The sequence below is a fragment of the Helianthus annuus genome, chromosome 13, assembly GCF_002127325.2.
Source record: "Helianthus annuus cultivar XRQ/B chromosome 13, HanXRQr2.0-SUNRISE, whole genome shotgun sequence".
Taxonomy (NCBI): Eukaryota; Viridiplantae; Streptophyta; class Magnoliopsida; order Asterales; family Asteraceae; genus Helianthus; species Helianthus annuus.
The window spans coordinates 103,914,768-103,939,844 of NC_035445.2; the positions used below are offsets into that span (position 1 = coordinate 103,914,768).

A 25,077-nucleotide genomic window follows, 5' to 3' on the forward strand; every position below is an offset into this window, starting at 1 on the left:
TTCTACGTATAGGCTCGGTTCGGAACCGAAAGTCTCAAAAGTTGACGTTTGCTTTGACTTTCAGTTCTGACCCGATTTAGCTTAGTTTAGATATGTCTTAGGATTCCTTTAGGACCATGTTATAGGTTAGTGTAACCCTCTGAGATTATACAACTTGGATCCTTAGTTATCCTATTCATTGCATGTTTCCATTATATGCTTAAATGTTGACCATTATGCCCTTTTGACCCTAAAATGAGAATTTTGAAAATGTGAGTGGACAATAATCTTTATTACTGATTTATAAACTTGTCCCTAAGATTTGACATCAGTTTGAGATCTAGATTAGGAGTTATGCTCATTAGCGTAAATGAAAAGCTTTTTATTAATTAAACGGCGTAATTAGCATATATCCTATCTAAACCCAATTTTTGATACCAAACTTTTTACCTACTGATATAAAAAAATATTTTGGGATTTTTGAAGATTTTTATTTATTTTTAGGATGAGAAAAACAAAGGGTTCTAGGCTTGATTCGGTAATTGCCGGTTTTGCCCTTTTGGCTTATAAATTGAGTTTTACAAAACATTTTGACCCCAAACCTTTTCCTACTGTTTTTATAAGATAAATAAAATATTTTAAGCTTTCTGGAATGATAAAAATATCATCTTATCTTTAAAAACCCGGAAATCGCTTAAAACCGCCTTTTTACGCGTTTTAAGCGCATAGTATGTTTAAAAACTATTTTAAATATATAAGACTTGGTACCTACTGATATTTTTAGTAAATTTTATCACTTTAACAGTAAGCAAAGGTTCTAAACTCAGATTTCCAGTTTTGACCTTTAAGCCCTATGTGAAATTACCAAAATGCCCCTTCGGTGCGTAGTTTGGTTATAAATAATAAAATTCACATATAGGTAATATCCTACTGTTATAACTTATTAAATTAAGTATTTTTACTGATTATTTCAGACCTGAAACTCAGATTAATATTTAAACTCTCTTATAACCTTTAAAATGACCAAAATATCCCTACGGGGCATAAATTGGTTTTAAAATTCGTTTCGGGCATAATGCAAGGTATCCTACTGATATCACAAAATATTTAGGGCATATTAACTTCGGAAACCTGTTCATGACTCTTTTGGTTACCCGTTACTCACTTTTCGCGTTCGGATCGGCTTATGTAACTAGTTTGCATAAATTAGCCGAAACGGGTCAAACCTTATCATTTAAATCTCAAAATCCAGAATTTGTTTAGTTTACCCTTTTTACACAAGTATACAAGCTTGTCGGGTCTAAAACACATTCTAATCCGGTTCTCGCTTAATCATGCGTTTTGAACCGTATCCTCCTTTAAAACTAACCAGTCTAAGCATAGGCTTAATTAAGACCCGTTAGAAATATAATAGGTTATTAAAAACCTTCGTTCCAGATTCAGGAGCCCAGTAAAAGCTATCTGTACTTGCTGATTTGATATACGGCTGGGATTGACTTTATATTTAGCTCAGGTAAATACTTTTAACTTATTTTCCCTATACGGGCTTGGGGTACGGTATATAAAATACCGCTTGGTCGGGCATTGAATCTTTAATCGTATAATGGTTAATTTATTGAAATGACCCATTTAAATTGTTTTGTTTGCTTAAAGCCTTTGGGGGGTTAATGACCATGTCCCGGATATCCTTGGCATCATTCATTGAATGGCCACAACCTTAGCACGGGGTGTAGGCGTACACCCGCCTGTGCATAAATAAATAATAAGGTATAACCGCCGGTTTCGAGAATAACTCGCCGCGGGACTATACCATGTGGTGTGTCTATTAATCTTTAACCTGGTATTCAGCCCGGGCTACTGAACGTATAGCGAACATGTAATTCTTTTACAAGTTTATATATAAATAATTATCACAAGTTATATAATGTTTTGTGCCTTGTGCATTCAAATCAATTTTCTAAACCTTTTTCAAAATGAGTCAGTTAATTGCAATGGAGATTTGTGTCGGGTTGCTTCGTTCTCTGTGCATGGGGTCATTTTTCTCGTTCCCTTTTCATCCATTATCACCACGAGTGTGTTTTATTTCTGCAAATTAAAACTAAAAGATTAAACTAAACTAAGGATAGTTCCGCGGAATGCCTCCGTGGTGCGCCACGTTTATAAGGGTCCTTGGCTAGACCCAATGTGAGGTTATATATTTTCTGAATGGGATGCTTGGCGTCCCATGTTACACCGTCGGAGAGCAGCATCCAAGCTTGAATCAATAACCTTCATGTAGTTGACCGGGTCGTCGTCCTCTATTCTCTTCCCAACTCCGAATTTTACTTCATCATCCCCATACCTCAAGGTGAGCGTTCCATCATTCATATCGAGTATGACAAAGACGGTTGGATAGACGAATTTGCTTACCTTTACCAAGACATTTTCAATGACACCTTGTGGGAATTTGACGGATCGATCAGCGAGTTGTATGCTCATTTTTGTAGGACTCGTGGTTCCCAGGCCGAGTCTTTTAAACATTGGTGAGGGCATGAGGTTAATGCTAGCCCCAAGGTCGGCTAGGGCATTACGAACGGGGGACTCCCCTATTGAGCAGGGAATCGTGAAGCTTACGGGATCGATTTTCTTTTGGGGAAGTTTATTGAGTACGAGGGTAGTGCATTCTTCGCCTAAATTGACTAATTGCAAATTTTCAATTTTCTTTTTATGAGTGAGGAAGTCCCTCATGAACTTAGAGTATTTGGGCATTTGGGTTAGGACCTCAATAAAAGGAATATTGACATGCAATTGCTTTAATAGACTTTCGAATTTCGCGAATTGCTCATTGGTCTTCTGACGAATTAACCTACCGGGGTATGGAACTGGAGGAGCTTTGGTAGGCTCTGGTGACGGAGGGGAGTTCTTTTCCTGCAGAGGTGTGGGTGCCGTTTCTTCTGTTGGCGGCGGCGCTTCTGCAGGCCCTACGGTGCGGTTTCGTAGCGTGATGAGGTGAACTTGCGCTTTTGGGTTTGTTTCGGTATTGCTAGGTAATGCGCCTTGCGGTCTCTCGGCAAAATTTTGAGCTATTTGATTCAATTGTTTTTCTATGTTTTGAATACTAGCTTGTTGATTTCTAAAATTTGATTCTAATTGTAGAAATCTTTCCGAGTTTTTCTTTTCAGTGTCGGAGATGAGGCGAGATACAGTATCTTCAAGCCTTTCTCGTCCACTTTGTTGTTGAGTGAAATTTTGTGACTCATTTCTTGGTTGTGGAAAGTTTGTTCGTTGGGTTTGTTGGTTACTACTATTGCCGGGTTCTCTCCAACCAAGGTTTGGGTGATTTCGCCATCCTTGGTTGTAAGTTCCCGTTGGAGGACCCGACGGCCTAGGTCTATTATCAATGTAGTTTACCAATTCTTGTTGATCGTCTGTTTCTTTCATACAACTCCAATTTTCATGTGACCCACCACACCCTTCACAAGCCATAACCGAGACTGTTTTTGTCATTTCCAATTTTTTTATTTTTGAAGAAAGGGCCTCGATTTGGGCTTGTAAAGAAGTGCTTTCATCGACCTTATGGGCGCCCGGGGCAATAGATTTATTGCCTCGGGGGGTGTGCCATTGAAAATTGGTTTGAGCAATTTCCTCAATTTGGTTATATATTTCATGCAGGCGTCGATTACCTAAAAGTCCCCCGGAGCTAGAATCAAGTGTCTGCCTTGTATGTGGCAACAATCCATTATAGAAAGTGGATACTTGTTGCCATATCGCAAAGCCGTGATGTGGACACTTGCGTAATAACTCCTTAAACCTTTCCCAAGTTTCATATAAGGATTCCCCGTCCTCTTGTGAATATGTATTAATTTCAGTCATTAATTTAGCCGTTTTAGCGGGAGGGAAATACTTATATAGAAATTTTTAGGCTAGTTCATCCCAGGTGTATACCGATCCAGCTGGGAGGGCGTTGAGCCAAGCTTTTGCTCGGTCTTTTAGTGAGAAAGGAAACATTTGGAGGCGGATGGCGTCATTTGATGCTCCGTTGATCCGAAAGTTATCACATATTTCTAAGAAATTAGTAATATGTAGATGAGGATCCTCGTCCGCAAGCCCATGGAAGGTTGCGGAGTTTTGGAGCATTTGTATCAAATGCGGCCGAAGTTCGAAGTTATTAGCTTCAACATTCGGAGCATTGATAGCGGCGCCTAAGTTACCTACGGTGGGTCGTAGATAATCCATGAGGGTACGTTGGTCCGCCATTGGAGGTGAATCACCCGAAACCTTCTCTTGGTTGTTAGCTTTTAATTTTTTTCTGAGAAAGCGTTCGGGTTCTTCTAGAGGTTCTTTTATGTTCTTATTAGAACTGGAGCTCATACACTATGTAAGATTGGCGTCGGGTTCCAAGTCCTGCAATAAAAACAGAAAAGAATGCTGGTCAGAAGGTTTACCACGGCCCCGTGTTCAGCGAACACGGCCCGTGGTCGGAGTTACAGTGATTATTTTCCAGATCCCAGTTACTGGAAGTTGGACACGGCCCCGTGTTGCACCGACACGGCCCCGTGGTCAGCCTTCTGTAACTTGGAAAACTAAAAACTGCCAGTAACGATGCTGGGCACGGCCCGTGTCCGACCAGGCACGGCCCGTGCTGAGCTCTGCAGAAGCTGAAAAAACTAAGAAAATCGTAAAAAATTAAAAAGAAAAATAAAAGTATGATTAGGCCGTTGATTCCTAACTTTCTTAAAATCCTTGTGTCCCCGGCAGCGGCTCCAAAAACTTGATGTGTGTCGGTGTGTATATAATTTAGATATATAATTAAGCACTTTTTACACCTTTAGCCAAGTTTTAAATTTATAAAATACGATATTCACTAACACTAAACACACATATGGGCAAGTGCACCCATCGTGGACGTAGTATAGTGTTGGTAAGATACCGAGGTCGTCCAAGGACACAAGAGCTTTTAATACCGGTTTATCCTCAACGTCTAATTAAATCAAAAAGTTAGAAAAATGTTTTTAAACTAATAAAATAAAAAACTAACTAAATGCTGAAAAATAAAAATAAAAATAAAATAAAACAGATAGACAAGATGAATCACATGGATCCGACTCGTGTATTAGTATAACCTTTGATTATTTTCGCACTTTTGCACTTGTTTAAGAGATTATCTTAGTTATTGTAGTAGGCCCCTCTTTTGAAGGCGACATTACCCTCAACCCAGTAGTTTGAGTCATCAAGGATACAATCCGAAAGGGTTGGATTATTGGAAGATAATGAATTAAGTTATTAATGCAAATTATGGTAGGCCCCGCTTTTGGCGGTGACGTTACCCTCGGCTAAGTAGTCTGAGTCAGCAGGGATACAGTCCTAAATAGCCGGATAATAGTATTAATAGTAGTTAACTTATGAGGGGGTCAAAGAGTTTGGATCCCCGCCATCCAATACCTATGGGCATTGAAGGAGATTCTACTAAATTTGACCCAGGTCCCTTGCAGGACCTCTAAACGCTGAACAAGGGCAAGACCCTTACCAAACCGTTCCCTTAACCCCCGACCAGGTAGCCAACATACCTCCATATAGACCGTGGAGATATGAATGGTGAAAATCTTTTATTTTATATAGACAGTAAAATAATGCCAAGACACCACGGACAAACGATAAGGAAAGATCACCTTCAACATAAGCAACTAGTTATTAAAGTCATTAATACAAAACCTAATAAAAATTGCAAAAGATTAAAAATAAAAAGTATTATACTAAACACTTGTCTTCACCAAGTGATGTAAGAGACTTAGGTAAACATGGCCTTGATTGTCAAGAACTCTTACTATCAATCTTGGATCCCGAGACGACTCACACACTCTACGATGGACAATGGATGATGGTGGTGGATGATGGTGTTATGGTGGTGGTGGGTGGTGGATGAAGTGTGAGAGAGGTGGTGTGCCAAGGGATGAGTTGGAATGAAACCAAGCACTCCTATTTATAGGCTGAACAGAAGGCTGGGCACGGCCCCGTGTCCGCTGGACACGCCCCCGTGCCCGTCTGACACTCTCTCTCTTCATTAATTGTAATTCGCAATTACAATTAATGCGCCTGCTGTACTTTCGCCACGCCCCCGTGCTCACTGGACACGGCCCCGTGGTGGGCAATAGAAGCTTCTACAGGTTTGTCTTTTCTGCTGCTTCTTGGGCACGGCCCCATGCTGGCTGAGCACGGGGCGTGTTCAGGCTTCTGTTTTCTCTTCTTTGCTTGGGAGGATGCCGTTGAGGGTTCGGGCAGTCTACTTTTATTCCTTTTCTTGTATTTATGTTAGAATTAGCTGTCTTTTTGCTTCTTTTGTGAATTTGACCTCATTTCATCCTGAAAATACAAAAGGAAGACAAAAACACTCTTTTTCCAACATTAGTACTTAAAAAGGGTTAGTTTTATGCCTTATTTGATGTAATTTATATGTTGCATTTTACACACATCAAATACCCCCACACTTGAACTTTTGCTTGTCCTCAAGCAAAACTCTTTAAATGTGGCTTACACTCCCAAATGGAATGGGTAGAAGAGAAGGTTTTTGGCTTGTCATAGAGTGTCGGGAATCCAAGATCTTTTTGGGTTTTACTTTTATTTATTTACAATCCTATTCGTTATGATTTATTTAGAACGTTTCATAGGATAAATTACTTCTTTGGGCATAACATGCCTTTTTAAAATTTCATTTGTATACAAGTTCACATACCTCACGGGAGAAATCACTCAACACTCGGCCGAAGGTGTATTTTTTTTTTTTTTTTTTTGTGAATCACTCGAGAGCGGCATGGAACTTACGCCTTCCATAGGCTTGCCAAGCAATCAATCCTCCTCATTTTTAACTTTATACCTTTGTAAATATCAAGAGGACTTTTTGGGTGAAGGGTTAGGCTTGGGCTAAAGGTGGGTGGTTGGGTTAGTGGTTAGTAAAAGGGCGAAAAGCGTAAAAAGCGTCGGTTTTCGTAACACATTTTGTTTTTAGTGACTTTTTTTATTTTGAAGTATTTCTCCAAACAAGCTTTTGTTTGCATAGCTTTGTTTGTTTTTAACTTCATCATCATTTTTTTTAGTCACATAAAAGAACGAGCTTGCGAAAAACGGAGCTTGTTACTAAAATAAAGGGTGAAAAAAAAATAAAAAGGGTTTTTTGGTGGGTAAAAAAGGGTTTAGGGTAAAGAAACGAAAGGTTTAGGCTCAAAGGGGTTAACTAGGGGGATTTTGGGTAGGTGGTAAAAAAATTGAAAAATAATGGTGTAGAAAAAAAAATGGTTAGTCCTAATGCCTCCATCATTTACTTACTTGGGTTTAAGTTTGTAAGGACCGGGAATGAATCGTCGTGGCAAGTTCTAGAGTTGTAAGAACCAAGCGGCTATTCACACAAGAAACGAAAAATGAGCATTTAGTCTAAAGATGTAAATTTGTATGCTCTATAAAGGCTCAAAACTCACTTTTGTGGGAATGGGTTTTTAATGTGATCAAGTATATATAATCAAATTTTAACTAGACTTGTTATGTCGTTTCATAATTTTCTTATGTTGGTTCTTGTTATCACGACGCTCTCGGTTGTAAATTTTATAAAAATATAACCTTATTAATCTTGGGATTCCTAACTTAAACTCCAGACAAGTAAAAAATGAAAAATTTTTGAAAAAATTTGGGGTGTTTAGCGGTTCCAATAGAGTTTTGTGTAAGGCTTGTTGTTAGGACTTGCAAAATTTCAAAGTGTTAGCTTCCCCCCACACTTAAATTACACATTGTCCTCAATGTGTCCCAAAAATAAATTTTTAGGTTGATTGGATGTGTAATGTGGTGTTAAAAAGCAAAGATTTATGTTACTGGCAGTCTGGACACGGCCCCGTGGGGACCGGACACGGCCCCGTGTTCAGGTGCCAGTAACAGAAATTAAAGAAATGAGACAGAAGCCTGGACACGGGGGCGTGTCTGGTGAACACGGCCCGTGTCCAGTTACCTGAACTGGGCGTTTTTTCTGTAGGTGGTTCAGCACGGGGCCGTGTTGGTTGAGCACGGCCCGTGTTGAGCCTTCTGTAATGGCGATTTGTGTCGGGTTGCTTCGTTCTCTGTGCATGGGGTCATTTTTCTCATTCCCTTTTCATCCATTATCACCACGAGTGTGTTTTATTTCTGCAAATTAAAACTAAAAGATTAAACTAAACTAAGGATAGTTCCGCGGAATGCCTCCGTGGTGCGCCACGTTTATAAGGGTCCTTGGCTAGACCCAATGTAAGGTTATATATTTTCTGAATGGGATGCTTGGCGTCCCATGTTACACCATCGGAGAGCAGCATCCAAGCTTGAATCAATAACCTTCATGTAGTTGACCGGGTCGTCGTCCTCTATTCTCTTCCCAACTCCGTATTTTACTTCATCATCCCCATACCTCAAGGTGAGCGTTCCGTCATTCATATCTACAACCGCTTGTGCGGTGGCAAGAAATGGTCTCCCTAGTATGAGGGGGACCTCGGTGTCTTCCTCCATATCGAGTATGACAAAGTCGGCTGGATAGACGAATTTGCTTACCTTTACCAAGACATTTTCAATGACACCTTGTGGGAATTTGACGGATCGATCAGCGAGTTGTATGCTCATTTTTGTAGGACTCGTGGTTCCCAGGCCGAGTCTTTTAAACATTGATGAGGGCATGAGGTTAATGCTAGCCCCAAGGTCGGCTAGGGCATTACGAACGGGGGACTCCCCTATTGAGCAGGGAATCATGAAGCTTCCGGGATCGATTTTCTTTTGGGGAAGTTTATTGAGTACGAGGGTAGTGCATTCTTCGCCTAAATTGACTAATTGCAAATTTTCAATTTTCTTTTTATGAGTGAGGAAGTCCCTCATGAACTTAGAGTATTTGGGCATTTGGGTTAGGACCTCAATAAAAGGAATATTGACATGCAATTGCTTTAATAGACTTTCGAATTTCGCGAATTGCTCATTGGTCTTCTGACGAATTAACCTACCGGGGTATGGAACTGGAGGAGCTTTGGTAGGCTCTGGTGACGGAGGGGAGTTCTTTTCCTGCAGAGGTGTGGGTGCCGTTTCTTCTGTTGGCGGCGGCGCTTCTGCAGGCCCTACGGTGCGGTTTCGTAGCGTGATGAGGTGAACTTGCGCTTTTGGGTTTGTTTCGGTATTGCTAGGTAATGCGCCTTGCGGTCTCTCGGCAAAATTTTGAGCTATTTGATTCAATTGTTTTTCTATGTTTTGAATACTAGCTTGTTGATTTCTAAAATTTGATTCTAATTGTAGAAATCTTTCCGAGTTTTTCTTTTCAGTGTCGGAGATGAGGCGAGATACAGTATCTTCAAGCCTTTCTCGTCCACTTTGTTGTTGAGTGAAATTTTGTGACTCATTTCTTGGTTGTGGAAAGTTTGTTCGTTGGGTTTGTTGGTTACTACTATTGCCGGGTTCTCTCCAACCAAGGTTTGGGTGATTTCGCCATCCTTGGTTGTAAGTTCCCGTTGGAGGACCCGACGGCCTAGGTCTATTATCAATGTAGTTTACCAATTCTTGTTGATCGTCTGTTTCTTTCATACAACTCCAATTTTCATGTGACCCACCACACCCTTCACAAGCCATAACCGAGACTGTTTTTGTCATTTCCAATTTTTTTATTTTTGAAGAAAGGGCCTCGATTTGGGCTTGTAAAGAAGTGCTTTCATCGACCTTATGGGCGCCCGGGGCAATAGATTTATTGCCTCGGGGGGTGTGCCATTGAAAATTGGTTTGAGCAATTTCCTCAATTTGGTTATATATTTCATGCGGGCGTCGATTACCTAAAAGTCCCCCGGAGCTAGAATCAAGTGTCTGCCTTGTATGTGGCAACAATCCATTATAGAAAGTGGATACTTGTTGCCATATCGCAAGGCCGTGATGTGGACACTTGCGTAATAACTCCTTGAACCTTTCCCAAGTTTCATATAAGGATTCCCCGTCCTCTTGTGAATATGTATTAATTTCAGTCATTAATTTAGCCGTTTTAGCGGGAGGGAAATATTTATATAGAAATTTTTGGGCTAGTTCATCCCAGGTGTTTACCGATCCAGCTGGGAGGGCGTTGAGCCAAGCTTTTGCTCGGTCTTTTAGTGAGAAAGGAAACATTTGGAGGCGGATGGCGTCATTTGATGCTCCGTTGATCCGAAAGGTATCACATATTTCTAAGAAATTAGTAATATGTAGATGAGGATCCTCGTCCGCAAGCCCATGGAAGGTTTCGGAGTTTTGGAGCATTTGTATCAAATGCGGCCGAAGTTCGAAGTTATTAGCTTCAACATTCGGAGCATTGATAGCGACGCCTAAGTTACATACGGTGGGTCGTAGATAATCCATGAGGGTACGTTGGTCCGCCATTGGAGGTGAATCACCCGAAACCTTCTCTTGGTTTTTAGCTTTTAATTTTTTTCTGAGAAAGCGTTCGGGTTCTTCTAGAGGTTCTTTTATGTTCTTATTAGATCTGGAGCTCATACACTATGTAAGATTGGCGTCGGGTTCCAAGTCCTGCAATAAAAACAGAAAAGAATGCTGGTCAGAAGGTTCACCACGGCCCCGTGTTCAGCGAACACGGCCCGTGGTCGGAGTTACAGTGATTGTTTTCCAGATCCCAGTTACTGGAAGTTGGACACGGCCCCGTGTTGCACCGACACGGCCCCGTGGTCAGCCTTCTATAACTTGGAAAACTAAAAACTGCCAGTAACGATGCTGGGCACGGCCCGTGTCCGACCAGGCACGGCCCGTGCTGAGCTCTGCAGAAGCTGAAAAAACTAAGAAAATCCTAAAAAATTAAAAAGAAAAATAAAAGTATGATTAGGCCGTTGATTCCTAACTTTCTAAAAATCCTTGTGTCCTCGGCAGCGGCTCCAAAAACTTGATGTGTGTCGGTGTGTATATAATTTAGATATATAATTAAGCACTTTTTACACCTTTAGCCAAGTTTTAAATTTATAAAATACGATATTCACTAACACTAAACACACATATGGGCAAGTGCACCCATCGTGGACGTAGTATAGTGTTGGTAAGGTACCGAGGTCGTCCAAGGACACAAGAGCTTTTAATACCGGTTTATCCTCAACGTCTAATCAAATCAAAAAGTTAGAAAAATGTTTTTAAACTAATAAAATAAAAACTAACTAAATGATGAAAAATAAAAATAAAAATAAAATAAAACAGATAGACAAGATGAATTACTTGGATCCGACTCGTGTATTAGTATAACCTTTGATTATTTTCGCACTTTTGCACTTGTTTAAGAGATTATCTTAGTTATTGTAGTAGGCCCCTCTTTTGAAGGTGACGTTACCCTCAACCAAGTAGTTTGAGTCAGCAAGGATACAATCCTAAAGGGTTGGATTATTGGAAGATAATGAATTAAGTTATTAATGCAAATTATGGTAGGCCCCGCTTTTGGCGGTGACGTTACCCTCGGCTAAGTAGTCTGAGTCAGCAGGGATACAGTCCTAAATAACCGGATTATAGTATTAATAGTAGTTAACTTATGAGGGGGTCAAAGAGTTTGGATCCCCGCCATGCAATACCTATGGGAATTGAAGGAGATTCTACTAAATTTGACCCAGGTCCCTTGCAGGACCTCTCAACGCTGAACAAGGGCAAGACCCTTACCAAACCGTTCCCTTAACCCCCGACCAGGTAGCCAACTTACCTCCATATAGACCGTGGAGATATGAATGGTGAAAATCTTTTATTTTATATAGACAGTAAAATAATGCCATGACACCACGGACAAACGATAAGGAAAGATCACCTTCAACATAAGCAACTAGTTATTAAAGTCATTAATACAAAACCAAATAAAAAGTGCAAAATATTAAAAATAAAAAGTATTATACTAAACACTTGTCTTCACCAAGTGATGTAAGAGACTTAGGTAAACATGGCCTTTGTAGGTCCCCTTGAGTCTATGGATCGTCACAGAATCGTCTTTCCAATCAAGAGTGCGGAATCCTCTTGATCAGAATTAGCAGAAAACGTGTAGGAAACAGAAACAGCAAATCACTTTCAAACTGGTCTTTATTGATTATCAATCTTGACGAATTACAATCAATCAAGACCACAAATTCGTCCAAGCCCTAGCTCTCACGAATTCTCTCTCTCACAAACTGTTTTGGCTGATTAACTGATTAACCTGATCAACCTAAACCCTAAAGCCTAACCTTGTTTATATAACACAAGGTTTACAACTGGGCTAGGGTTTCCTACATGGGCAAAGCCCAATTCGTTCCCCCTTGACCCAAATGGGTTTAGTTTAGCCCAAACACTATTAACTCACTAATACAAAGCTAAACCCGCTAACCGTATATCGTTTAAACTAATTACAAGATATCCAAAGACCAAATCTAAGCTGTTGTCACAAATATGCACCAACAAACTCCCCCTTGACAATAGCTTCATAAAAACTTTGTCTTGAGTCAAAACTTTGTCTTCGGTCTTCTTGCAATCTTCAAGTAGTCTTGCGCTGTCTTTGGTCTTTGGATAGCTTCAGCTTCAACAGCTTCTGTCAGCAACAGACTCCCCCTAAGCTGATGCATCCAATCACCAAATCTTCAACACGTTAGTGTTTGAGTAAACTCCAGTTCAGCATTTGCACAGCAATCTTCAAACTCTTCAATCTTGTCTGCAATATAGAAAGGTGGTTCTACCATGCATCCAATCAAACTCTCATCTTCACACTTCACAGCAACTTCTCAGCAACATACCGCTTCAATCTGTATACTATAAAACAAACATCTCGAGAAACCATAAGAATTTTTCAACAAAGTTAAATAAATTATTATTTTCAAGAGATTAGTTAAACTGTATAACAGATTAAGCATTTTCAATTTATCACCAACATGCAAAACTTTTGTCCAACACAGAAGAACCTGTCTGATTTAAAATTTTGAACTCACTTTCTAACACCGTCTCCCCCTATCAGTAACAATTCTTCCAAGAATAACAGTTTTTCGTACGTTAAGAATTTTAAACAGAAAAAGACACTATTTTTGGATTTTTATATTTTCTGAAAGCAAGTAAATAAAAAAAAAAAACAATAAACACTCTATTTTTGTGAGAATCATTGGTAAGAAGATCATATCAGCACAATCAAACTGTTTCACACAATTAGATAATTCTTTATTTAATTTTTCGTGAAAAGCAGTTCAAGACGATTACCAGTATGTTTTTCCACTTAAACAAAATGCATGAACATTTCAAGTACCATTACCGTATGATACATTAAGGTAATTTTAATTACTGATATATTAGTGTGTCCCACTTCAGGATATACCCCCACGATCAAGGTATGCACAAAGATTCATCGTAGTAGGTGAGTATACTGAGGTCATCCTTTAAGATATCCTGACTGTGTCTAGTTCTGCATATAATCTGTTTTATCATGTTGTAATTGCTTAACTATGAACACCCAAATAAATACTAATCAAATCCTGGAAATATAAACAGCACACTCTATCATGCAAGTATCTTCCCTACCACATATTTCACAAGTCCAATCCAGAGTTCTGAAATCTTAACTGGGAATAGGTTGAGAAGAGAACAGAATAGATCGTTAGTAGAGATGGTATAATATACAGATCAAATGAGATTTTCTCAGTTTGATATAGGTTTCTTGGGTTTCTTTTGGGCACTTGAGGGCCTCTTTCAGGTGTATTAGATCTATAGCGCGACAACGTACAGCTAGGTCAGCATGTATCTGGATGCAGCAGAAGCTGTCGTTGCCTAGCACCTCCAGGTCAGCATATATCTGGATGCAGCAGAGGAGGTACACGACTTTTTTCAGAGAAGATTTCAGAATCAGATCAAAATTGTGTGTATCGGGAAATATACAGACATTCAAATAGAAATGAGCTAATTCCAAGTGATTATCTTTCCTGGGGTCATGTACAATTTTAGTTCTAACAGACAGACAGCCAAGATATCCCTAGTTGAAACAACAGTATAAAGACCCAAAACTTCAGATTTTTGGCAATCTATCAACGCAATAATTAAGGTCATTAAACCATACACTACTGATGTGTTCCCCACTCATATTCAGTTCATTTAAGTTTATATCACATTGGTAAGTTGATTATTTCATGCTTTTTGCCTACTGGTACATCATATAATGAAGCTGCTATCACACTTAAGCAATTTATGGTTCAAGTTCAGTGTGACAGTCTAACTTGCTGATGTACTATCATTTCTTCTTTTTCACACAGTGAAATCTCATTTTTGATTTTCTATTTTTTTATGTTTTTGATTTTTCAATTTTTTTTTTGTGTTTTTGATTTTTAAGAAAACAGTAAATTATTTACAAAAAAAAAATTTCTTATGAAAAACCAGTTATTCAGGATTCCTCATCCCGTTGAGTTCGACTAAGTGTTCAAAGCGAGCCCTGTCAAATGCTTTAGTATAAAGATCTGCCAGGTTATCCTCTGTGTCGAATCAGCACTTTGAACTACAAATTAAATCATTTAATATATATAAATCATCAATCTCACACCCCCTTTCATGAGCCTAGAGCAACCACTATCAACATAAGTTGATAATCCTCCTTAGCAGCTCCTGCACACACTAACTTAAGAAATTAGTTAGATTAGGGGACCCAAGCCTTAATGGTCTTGGGTCGTCCAAATTCACCAACCACCGGAACGTCCATCCAATATCCATTACTCCTAACTGGAGTCTTGGATCTTAGACCTGTTGATGGAAATGGGTTTTGATTTCCACTAGGCCTTTGGTCCTGAGGGTTCCTATATACATTTGGACAATTTGACCTTGGGAAATTTTGATTTTGAAACCTACTTCTACCATTATCATACCATGAATTCTTGAAAAATTTTGGATGTTGTTGAACATTTGAGTTACAAAAACTCCTATGTTCATTTCTTCTTTGAAAATTTTGATTACAAGAAGTCTGGTATCGATTTTGATATCCGAAATTTTTATCTTGACTTTGAAATCGATTTGATTTACCATTAGAATGACTAAATTGTGGAGAAATACTTCTTGGTCTATCAAATCTTTTCGAAGTTGAAGGCTTAAATTGAAATTCAGGTTTCTTTGTCTGACAACTTGATTTTACATTATTGCTTGACCCAACCTGATTCCCTTCTTTCACCACATCAACTTTTTGCTTACCTTTCTTCAAAGGACAACAACTCGCCACGTGCCCTTTGTTGTGACATTTAAAACAGGATCTTTTCTTGTAATTTTTCTTTTTGTTTGATCCCTTTTTAAATGTGTTGGCCTTTTTGTCTTTAGGATCCTCATCCACTTTATAAGGTGTACTGTTAGACCCAACAGATTCTTTCAAAGAAACTGGACTACTTGGCAAGTCCACAGCTATCGGATCCACTACATGTGCAGTGGTTACAAAATCAGTTAGCTCATCTTCAGTTGGCAAAAATGAGTAGTCTTCATTTTCAGAAGGTGAAGCTTTAGTAAACCCCACCCCTGTTTTATCATTACTCCTTTTTAAACCTTTTTGAATTTGAGTTCTGACTAACGAAGAATTCCCAAAATTATGTAACTTCCCCTGAAGTTCTACAATTTTGGCTTGTGCATCAGCCAATTCTGTGCACTTTTCTGAAAGCTCGTTAGTCTTCTCTTTCACAGTTTCACGAGCCAAATCAATGACCTGTAACAGTTCATTGACTTTGCTTGTTAAACTGCTAATTTCCTGTTCATTTGATTTGAGTTTTTCCAAACAGTTTGACTCTCGTTTAATCAAAAGAACATTTAACTCTTTTCGGTTTTCCAAATCAGCCAACAAAATTTTGTTTTGTTCCGATAGTCTGTCAACTTCACCCTGTAGTTCAGTGCAATTATGACACGTATGACTTACAGGTTCTGGTGTTACCTTCACCTCTGTTGTAAGTTCATTCACACCATCCATGCACTTTGAAACTTCTGCAGCCTTCTTCTCAACCTTCTGTTCAAGAGCTTTCTTCGTCTCTTCTTTCACAGCAACTGCTTCTTCATCTAACGCACGATCTCCTACACTCTGTCTTGATGAATTCTGATAACGCTTTCGTAAAGCTTCCCACAGATCATAATAAGTCCCATAGTGCTTGATGGTATGTTTAATTTCCTCAGGCAGGGACATCTTTATTACTGCTAAAGCTTTCTTCTCAGCATCAACCATCAGTTTTTCAGATTCATCCATCTTGTCATAAGAAATCACTTTTGTCCTCCCTTCAACACGACGTGTAGGAGCAATGTATCCATCTATAATACAATACCACATTCTGGTATCTTCGCTCTTCACAGCCAATTCAAACTCCTCCTTCCAGACAGCATATTCGTTAACATTTGTAAGGTTTGGCCACTTCTCGACATTGTCCACTTTAACCATCTTTAAACACGTTTTACCGTAACCGTACTGATAAAACCGTACAAAATTTCTCCGAAAATTTGTTTTTACCAAATTACACCGTTAGAATCGTCTCGAAAAGACGAATCCAATGATATATAATGTCAAAAACCGAATTCGGGATTTTCCAAGGAATCCAAGGAATCTAACGGCGCAAACGGTTCTGTCAAACGAGCTACGGATCAAATTCTATATGCGAAACACTGAAAATTTTCCGACGCTTGCCAAATTAAATTCCACACTTTAGTTTGCTGATAAATTCGCTGATTAACCACTTAATTTCGCTGCTTATGTCTTAAATTCGCTGGGCCAGTATTTAAATTCGCTGGACTAGTCTAGGTTCAATTTCGCTGATAAGTTAAATTTGCTAACAAGTTCGCGATTACGACAACTTTTAAAGTCGCCGAAACCGTGTTAATTTCGCTGTGGAAAATTTACACGGTTACCAAAGTCGCCTTTGGATTTAATTTCGCCGATGATCGAGATATGAAACCCCAAATTCGCTGGTTTATTAATTTCGCTGGTCAGTCAGCAAATTTAATCAAATTCGCCAAATCAATATGGAAATCCAATCTTTCCGAAATTTTGAAGATCTTATCTCCTCTCCAACACAAATCTGCACAATCAAAACAGCCAAATATCAGTGATTTTCGAAAATTTTAACAAGAAACAGAACGAAGAACGCGAAGAACACGAAGAACAGTCTTCGAATCTTCAAGTGTTTCCAGCCAAAATCCTTCAAACAATCAATCAGATACTATCCTGAAAACTCCCTGTTTCTGCAACAAACAATTCTGAACCGAGCAATCAAGAGCCTAATGCTCTGATACCAATTGTAGGTCCCCTTGAGTCTATGGATCGTCACAGAATCGTCTTTCCAATCAAGAGTGCGGAATCCTCTTGATCAGAATTAGCAGAAAACGTGTAGGAAACAGAAACAGCAAATCACTTTCAAACTGGTCTTTATTGATTATCAATCTTGACGAATTACAATCAATCAAGACCACAAATTCGTCCAAGCCCTAGCTCTCACGAATTCTCTCTCTCACAAACTGTTTTGGCTGATTAACTGATTAACCTGATCAACCTAAACCCTAAAGCCTAACCTTGTTTATATAACACAAGGTTTACAACTGGGCTAGGGTTTCCTACATGGGCAAAGCCCAATTCGTTCCCCCTTGACCCAAATGGGTTTAGTTTAGCCCAAACACTATTAACTCACTAATACAAAGCTAAACCCGCTAACCGTATATCGTTTAAACTAATTACAAGATATCCAAAGACCAAATCTAAGCTGTTGTCACAAATATGCACCAACAAACTCCCCCTTGACAATAGCTTCATAAAAACTTTGTCTTGAGTCAAAACTTTGTCTTCGGTCTTCTTGCAATCTTCAAGTAGTCTTGCGCTGTCTTTGGTCTTTGGATAGCTTCAGCTTCAACAGCTTCTGTCAGCAACAGACTCCCCCTAAGCTGATGCATCCAATCACCAAATCTTCAACACGTTAGCGTTTGAGTAAACTCCAGTTCAGCATTTGCACAGCAATCTTCAAACTCTTCAATCTTGTCTGCAATATAGAAAGGTGGTTCTACCATGCATCCAATCAAACTCTCATCTTCACACTTCACAGCAACTTCTCAGCAACATACCGCTTCAATCTGTATACTATAAAACAAACATCTCGAGAAACCATAAGAATTTTTCAACAAAGTTAAATAAATTATTATTTTCAAGAGATTAGTTAAACTGTATAACAGATTAAGCATTTTCAATTTATCACCAACATGCAAAACTTTTGTCCAACACAGAAGAACCTGTCTGATTTAAAATTTTGAACTCACTTTCTAACACCGTCTCCCCCTATCAGTAACAATTCTTCCAAGAATAACAGTTTTTTCGTACGTTAAGAATTTTAAACAGAAAAAGACACTATTTTTGGATTTTTATATTTTCTGAAAGCAAGTAAATAAAAAAAAAAACAATAAACACTCTATTTTTGTGAGAATCATTGGTAAGAAGATCATATCAGCACAATCAAACTGTTTCACACAATTAGATAATTCTTTATTTAATTTTTCGTGAAAAGCAGTTCAAGACGATTACCAGTATGTTTTTCCACTTAAACAAAATGCATGAACATTTCAAGTACCATTACCGTATGATACATTAAGGTAATTTTAATTACTGATATATTAGTGTGTCCCACTTCAGGATATACCCCCACGATCAAGGTATGCACAAAGATTCATCGTAGTAGGTGAGTATACTGAGGTCATCCTTTAAGATATCCTGACTGTGTCTAGTTCTGCATATAATCTGTTTTATCATGTTGTAATTGCTTAACTATGAACACCCAAATAAATACTAATCAAATCCTGGAAATATAAACAGCACACTCTATCATGCAAGTATCTTCCCTACCACATATTTCACAAGTCCAATCCAGAGTTCTGAAATCTTAACTGGGAATAGGTTGAGAAGAGAACAGAATAGATCGTTAGTAGAGATGGTATAATATACAGATCAAATGAGATTTTCTCAGTTTGATATAGGTTTCTTGGGTTTCTTTTGGGCACTTGAGGGCCTCTTTCAGGTGTATTAGATCTATAGCGCGACAACGTACAGCTAGGTCAGCATGTATCTGGATGCAGAAGAAGCTGTCGTTGCCTAGCACCTCCAGGTCAGCATATATCTGGATGCAGCAGAGGAGGTACACGACTTTTTTCAGAGAAGATTTCAGAATCAGATCAAAATTGTGTGTATCGGGAAATATACAGACATTCAAATAGAAATGAGCTAATTCCAAGTGATTATCTTTCCTGGGGTCATGTACAATTTTAGTTCTAACAGACAGACAGCCAAGATATCCCTAGTTGAAACAACAGTATAAAGACCCAAAACTTCAGATTTTTGGCAATCTATCAACGCAATAATTAAGGTCATTAAACCATACACTACTGATGTGTTCCCCACTCATATTCAGTTCATTTAAGTTTATATCACATTGGTAAGTTGATTATTTCATGCTTTTTGCCTACTGGTACATCATATAATGAAGCTGCTATCACACTTAAGCAATTTATGGTTCAAGTTCAGTGTGACAATCTAACTTGCTGATGTACTATCATTTCTTCTTTTTCACACAGTGAAATCTCATTTTTGATTTTCTATTTTTTTTATGTTTTTGATTTTTCAATTTTTTTTTTGTGTTTTTGATTTTTAAGAAAACAGTAAATTATTTACAATTGTAGGTCCCCTTGAGTCTATGGATCGTCACAGAATCGTCTTTCCAATCAAGAGTGCGGAATCCTCTTGATCAGAATTAGCAGAAAACGTGTAGGAAACAGAAACAGCAAATCACTTTCAAACTGGTCTTTATTGATTATCAATCTTGACGAATTACAATCAATCAAGACCACAAATTCGTCCAAGCCCTAGCTCTCACGAATTCTCTCTCTCACAAACTGTTTTGGCTGATTAACTGATTAACCTGATCAACCTAAACCCTAAAGCCTAACCTTGTTTATATAACACAAGGTTTACAACTGGGCTAGGGTTTCCTACATGGGCAAAGCCCAATTCGTTCCCCCTTGACCCAAATGGGTTTAGTTTAGCCCAAACACTATTAACTCACTAATACAAAGCTAAACCCGCTAACCGTATATCGTTTAAACTAATTACAAGATATCCAAAGACCAAATCTAAGCTGTTGTCACAAATATGCACCAACAGCCTTGATTGTCAAGAACTCTTACTATCAATCTTGGATCCCGAGACGACTCACACACTCTACGATGGACAATGGATGATGGTGGTGGATGATGGTGTTATGGTGGTGGTGGGTGGTGGATGAAGTGTGAGAGAGGTGGTGTGCCAAGGGATGAGTTGGAATGAAACCAAGCACTCCTATTTATAGGCTGAACAGAAGGCTGGGCACGGCCCCGTGTCCGCTGGACACGCCCCCGTGCCCGTCTGACACTCTCTCTCTTCATTAATTGTAATTCGCAATTACAATTAATGCGCCTGCTGTACTTTCGCCACGCCCCCGTGCTCACTGGACACGGCCCCGTGGTGGGCAATAGAAGCTTCTACAGGTTTGTCTTTTCTGCTGCTTCTTGGGCACAGCCCCGTGCTGGCTGAGCACGGGGCGTGTTCAGGCTTCTGTTTTCTCTTCTTTGCTTGGGAGGATGCCGTTGAGGGTTCGGGCAGTCTACTTTTATTCCTTTTCTTGTATTTATGTTAGAATTAGCTGTCTTTTTGCTTCTTTTGTGAATTTGAGCTCATTTCATCCTGAAAATACAAAAGGAAGACAAAAACACTCTTTTTCCAACAATAGTACTTAAAAAGGGTTAGTTTTATGCCTTATTTGATGTAATTTATATGTTGCATTTTACACACATCATCTAGGATAATTATAATGAAAATCCCGAATAAAATAAATATCATTCCTTTCCTGCCAGTATACATATTAAAAGAGAATCTTAAAAGGTATAACCTAGCTTGAATGTCATTAAAGACCTAGCTATGATGGTAAGACCTGTTTAAAAGAGATTCAGATCCTTGTTAACATCTGAAAACATGTTAACACTCCTGACAATAGTGATGCGATAAAATCACAGTTGTCATCTTTATATTAGGATTTTTCCAAACTCCTTAATTTAGCATAAATGATCAATAGGAATCATGGCTAATAAACGTCGAACATGATGTACACATCAAAACATCTAAGCATAGGCTTAATTAAGACCCGTTAGGAATCTAATAGGTTATTAAAAACCTTCGTTCCATATTTAGGAGCCCAGTAAAAGCTATCTGTACTTGCTGATTTGATATACGGCTGGGATTGAATTTATATTTAGCTCAGGTAAATACTTTTAACTTATTTTCCATATACGGGCTTGGGGTACGGTATATAAAATACCGTTTGGTCGGGCATTGAATCTTTAATCGTATGATGGTTAATTTATTGAAATGACCTGTTTAAATTGTTTTGTTTGCTTAAAGCCTTTGGGGGGTTAATGACCATGTCCCGGATATCCTTGGCATCATTCATTGAATGGCCACGACCTTAGCACGAGGTGTAGGCGTACACCCGCCTGTGCATAATTAAATAATAAGGTATAACCGCCGGTTTCGAGAATAACTCGCCGCGGGACTATACCATATGGTGTGTCTATTAATCTTTAACCCGGTATTCAGCCCGGGCTTCTAAACGTATAGCGAACATGTAATTCGTTTACAAGTTTATATATAAATAATTATCCCAAGTTATAAAATGTTTTGTGCCTTGTGCATTCAAATCAATTTTCTAAACCTTTTTCAAAATGACTCAGTTAATTTTATTTACCAGTGTAAACTGACATATTTTCCCAAAAAGGCTAAGTGCAGGTACTAATCGGAATAGGTTGGCCTCTCCTTATTAACATCTGTAAACATGTTAACATTCCTGGCAAATGTGATATGATAAAATCGCATAAATCATCCTTATACTGGATTCTCCCGAAATGGGTTTAGTTTAGCCCAAACACTATTAACTCACTAATACAAAGCTAAACCCGCTAACCGTATATCGTTTAAACTAATTACAAGATATCCAAAGACCAAATCTAAGCTGTTGTCACAAATATGCACCAACAGCCTTGATTGTCAAGAACTCTTACTATCAATCTTGGATCCCGAGACGACTCACACACTCTACGATGGACAATGGATGATGGTGGTGGATGATGGTGTTATGGTGGTGGTGGGTGGTGGATGAAGTGTGAGAGAGGTGGTGTGCCAAGGGATGAGTTGGAATGAAACCAAGCACTCCTATTTATAGGCTGAACAGAAGGCTGGGCACGGCCCCGTGTCCGCTGGACACGCCCCCGTGCCCGTCTGACACTCTCTCTCTTCATTAATTGTAATTCGCAATTACAATTAATGCGCCTGCTGTACTTTCGCCACGCCCCCGTGCTCACTGGACACGGCCCCGTGGTGGGCAATAGAAGCTTCTACAGGTTTGTCTTTTCTGCTGCTTCTTGGGCACAGCCCCGTGCTGGCTGAGCACGGGGCGTGTTCAGGCTTCTGTTTTCTCTTCTTTGCTTGGGAGGATGCCGTTGAGGGTTCGGGCAGTCTACTTTTATTCCTTTTCTTGTATTTATGTTAGAATTAGCTGTCTTTTTGCTTCTTTTGTGAATTTGAGCTCATTTCATCCTGAAAATACAAAAGGAAGACAAAAACACTCTTTTTCCAACAATAGTACTTAAAAAGGGTTAGTTTTATGCCTTATTTGATGTAATTTATATGTTGCATTTTACACACATCATCTAGGATAATTATAATGAAAATCCCGAATAAAATAAATATCATTCCTTTCCTGCCAGTATACATATTAAAAGAGAATCTTAAAAGGTATAACCTAGCTTGAATGTCATTAAAGACCTAGCTATGATGGTAAGACCTGTTTAAAAGAGATTCAGATCCTTGTTAACATCTGAAAACATGTTAACACTCCTGACAATAGTGATGCGATAAAATCACAGTTGTCATCTTTATATTAGGATTTTTCCAAACTCCTTAATTTAGCATAAATGATCAATAGGAATCATGGCTAATAAACGTCGAACATGATGTACACATCAAAACATCTAAGCATAGGCTTAATTAAGACCCGTTAGGAATCTAATAGGTTATTAAAAACCTTCGTTCCATATTTAGGAGCCCAGTAAAAGCTATCTGTACTTGCTGATTTGATATACGGCTGGGATTGAATTTATATTTAGCTCAGGTAAATACTTTTAACTTATTTTCCATATACGGGCTTGGGGTACGGTATATAAAATACCGTTTGGTCGGGCATTGAATCTTTAATCGTATGATGGTTAATTTATTGAAATGACCTGTTTAAATTGTTTTGTTTGCTTAAAGCCTTTGGGGGGTTAATGACCATGTCCCGGATATCCTTGGCATCATTCATTGAATGGCCACGACCTTAGCACGAGGTGTAGGCGTACACCCGCCTGTGCATAATTAAATAATAAGGTATAACCGCCGGTTTCGAGAATAACTCGCCGCGGGACTATACCATATGGTGTGTCTATTAATCTTTAACCCGGTATTCAGCCCGGGCTTCTAAACGTATAGCGAACATGTAATTCGTTTACAAGTTTATATATAAATAATTATCCCAAGTTATAAAATGTTTTGTGCCTTGTGCATTCAAATCAATTTTCTAAACCTTTTTCAAAATGACTCAGTTAATTTTATTTACCAGTGTAAACTGACATATTTTCCCAAAAAGGCTAAGTGCAGGTACTAATCGGAATAGGTTGGCCTCTCCTTATTAACATCTGTAAACATGTTAACATTCCTGGCAAATGTGATTTGATAAAATCGCATAAATCATCCTTATACTGGATTCTCCCGAAATCCTTTCTTAATTGTGAATTAAGCATCCATTAGGGATGTAATGCTTACGGACCATATTCATTGTCATATAAGACAAACGACAGTCGTAGCCTACAACTCCCTGTCAAGAAAAGGCAATGAACAACGTTCAAGCCTAATTACCTTGATTCTACAAAATCATGGTTTATAATTTAAAGTTGCCCTTGTGACTTGGCCTTTTTGTGCCATAGTGATATTTTAATTAAATCTAGGATAATTATAATGAAAATCCCGAATAAAATAAATATCATTCCTTTCCTGCCAGTATACATATTAAAAGAGAATCTTAAAAGGTATAACCTAGCTTGAATGTCATTAAAGACCTAGCTATGATGGTAAGACCTGTTTAAAAGAGATTTAGATCCTTGTTAACATCTGAAAACATGTTAACACTCCTGACAATAGTGATGCGATAAAATCACAGTTGTCATCTTTATATTAGGATTTTTCCAAACTCCTTAATTTAGCATAAATGATCAATAGGAATCATGGCTAATAAACGTCGAACATGATGTACACATCAAAACATCTAAGCATAGGCTTAATTAAGACCCGTTAGGAATCTAATAGGTTATTAAAAACCTTCGTTCCATATTTAGGAGCCTAGTAAAAGCTATCTGTACTTGCTGATTTGATATACGGCTGGGATTGAATTTATATTTAGCTCAGGTAAATACTTTTAACTTATTTTCCATATACGGGCTTGGGGTACGGTATATAAAATACCGTTTGATCGGGCATTGAATCTTTAATCGTATGATGGTTAATTTATTGAAATGACCTGTTTAAATTGTTTTGTTTGCTTAAAGCCTTTGGGGGGTTAATGACCATGTCCCGGATATCCTTGGCATCATTCATTGAATGGCCACGACCTTAGCACGAGGTGTAGGCGTACACCCGCATGTGCATAATTAAATAATAAGGTATAACCGCCGGTTTCGAGAATAACTCGCCGCGGGACTATACCATGTGGTGTGTCTATTAATCTTTAACCCGGTATTCAGCCCGGGCTTCTAAACGTATAGCGAACATGTAATTCTTTTACAAGTTTATATATAAATAATTATCCCAAGTTATAAAATGTTTTGTGCCTTGTGCATTCAAATCAATTTTCTAAACCTTTTTCAAAATGACTCAGTTAATTGTATTTACCAGTGTAAACTGACGTATTTTCCCAAAAAGGCTAAGTGCAGGTACTAATCGGAATAGGCTGGCCTCTCCTAGCATCAATAAAAGTCTCGCAAGCTTAGATGCCTTAAAGTCTATGGAACCAAGTTTCTTTTTATCTT

General features: G+C 38.6%; 2 non-coding genes across 2 annotated transcripts; both read left to right on the plus strand.

Moving 5' to 3' along the window:
* Nucleotides 1–3,730: 3,730 nt before the first annotated feature.
* Nucleotides 3,731–3,837, plus strand: LOC118486007. The gene has a single exon (XR_004877864.1). It is a non-coding gene; the product is annotated as a small nucleolar RNA R71 (small nucleolar RNA).
* A 6,022-nt stretch (nucleotides 3,838–9,859) lies between these two features.
* On the plus strand, nucleotides 9,860–9,966 carry LOC118486025. Its single transcript, XR_004877882.1, has one exon. It is a non-coding gene; the product is annotated as a small nucleolar RNA R71 (small nucleolar RNA).
* Nucleotides 9,967–25,077: the final 15,111 nt, after the last annotated feature.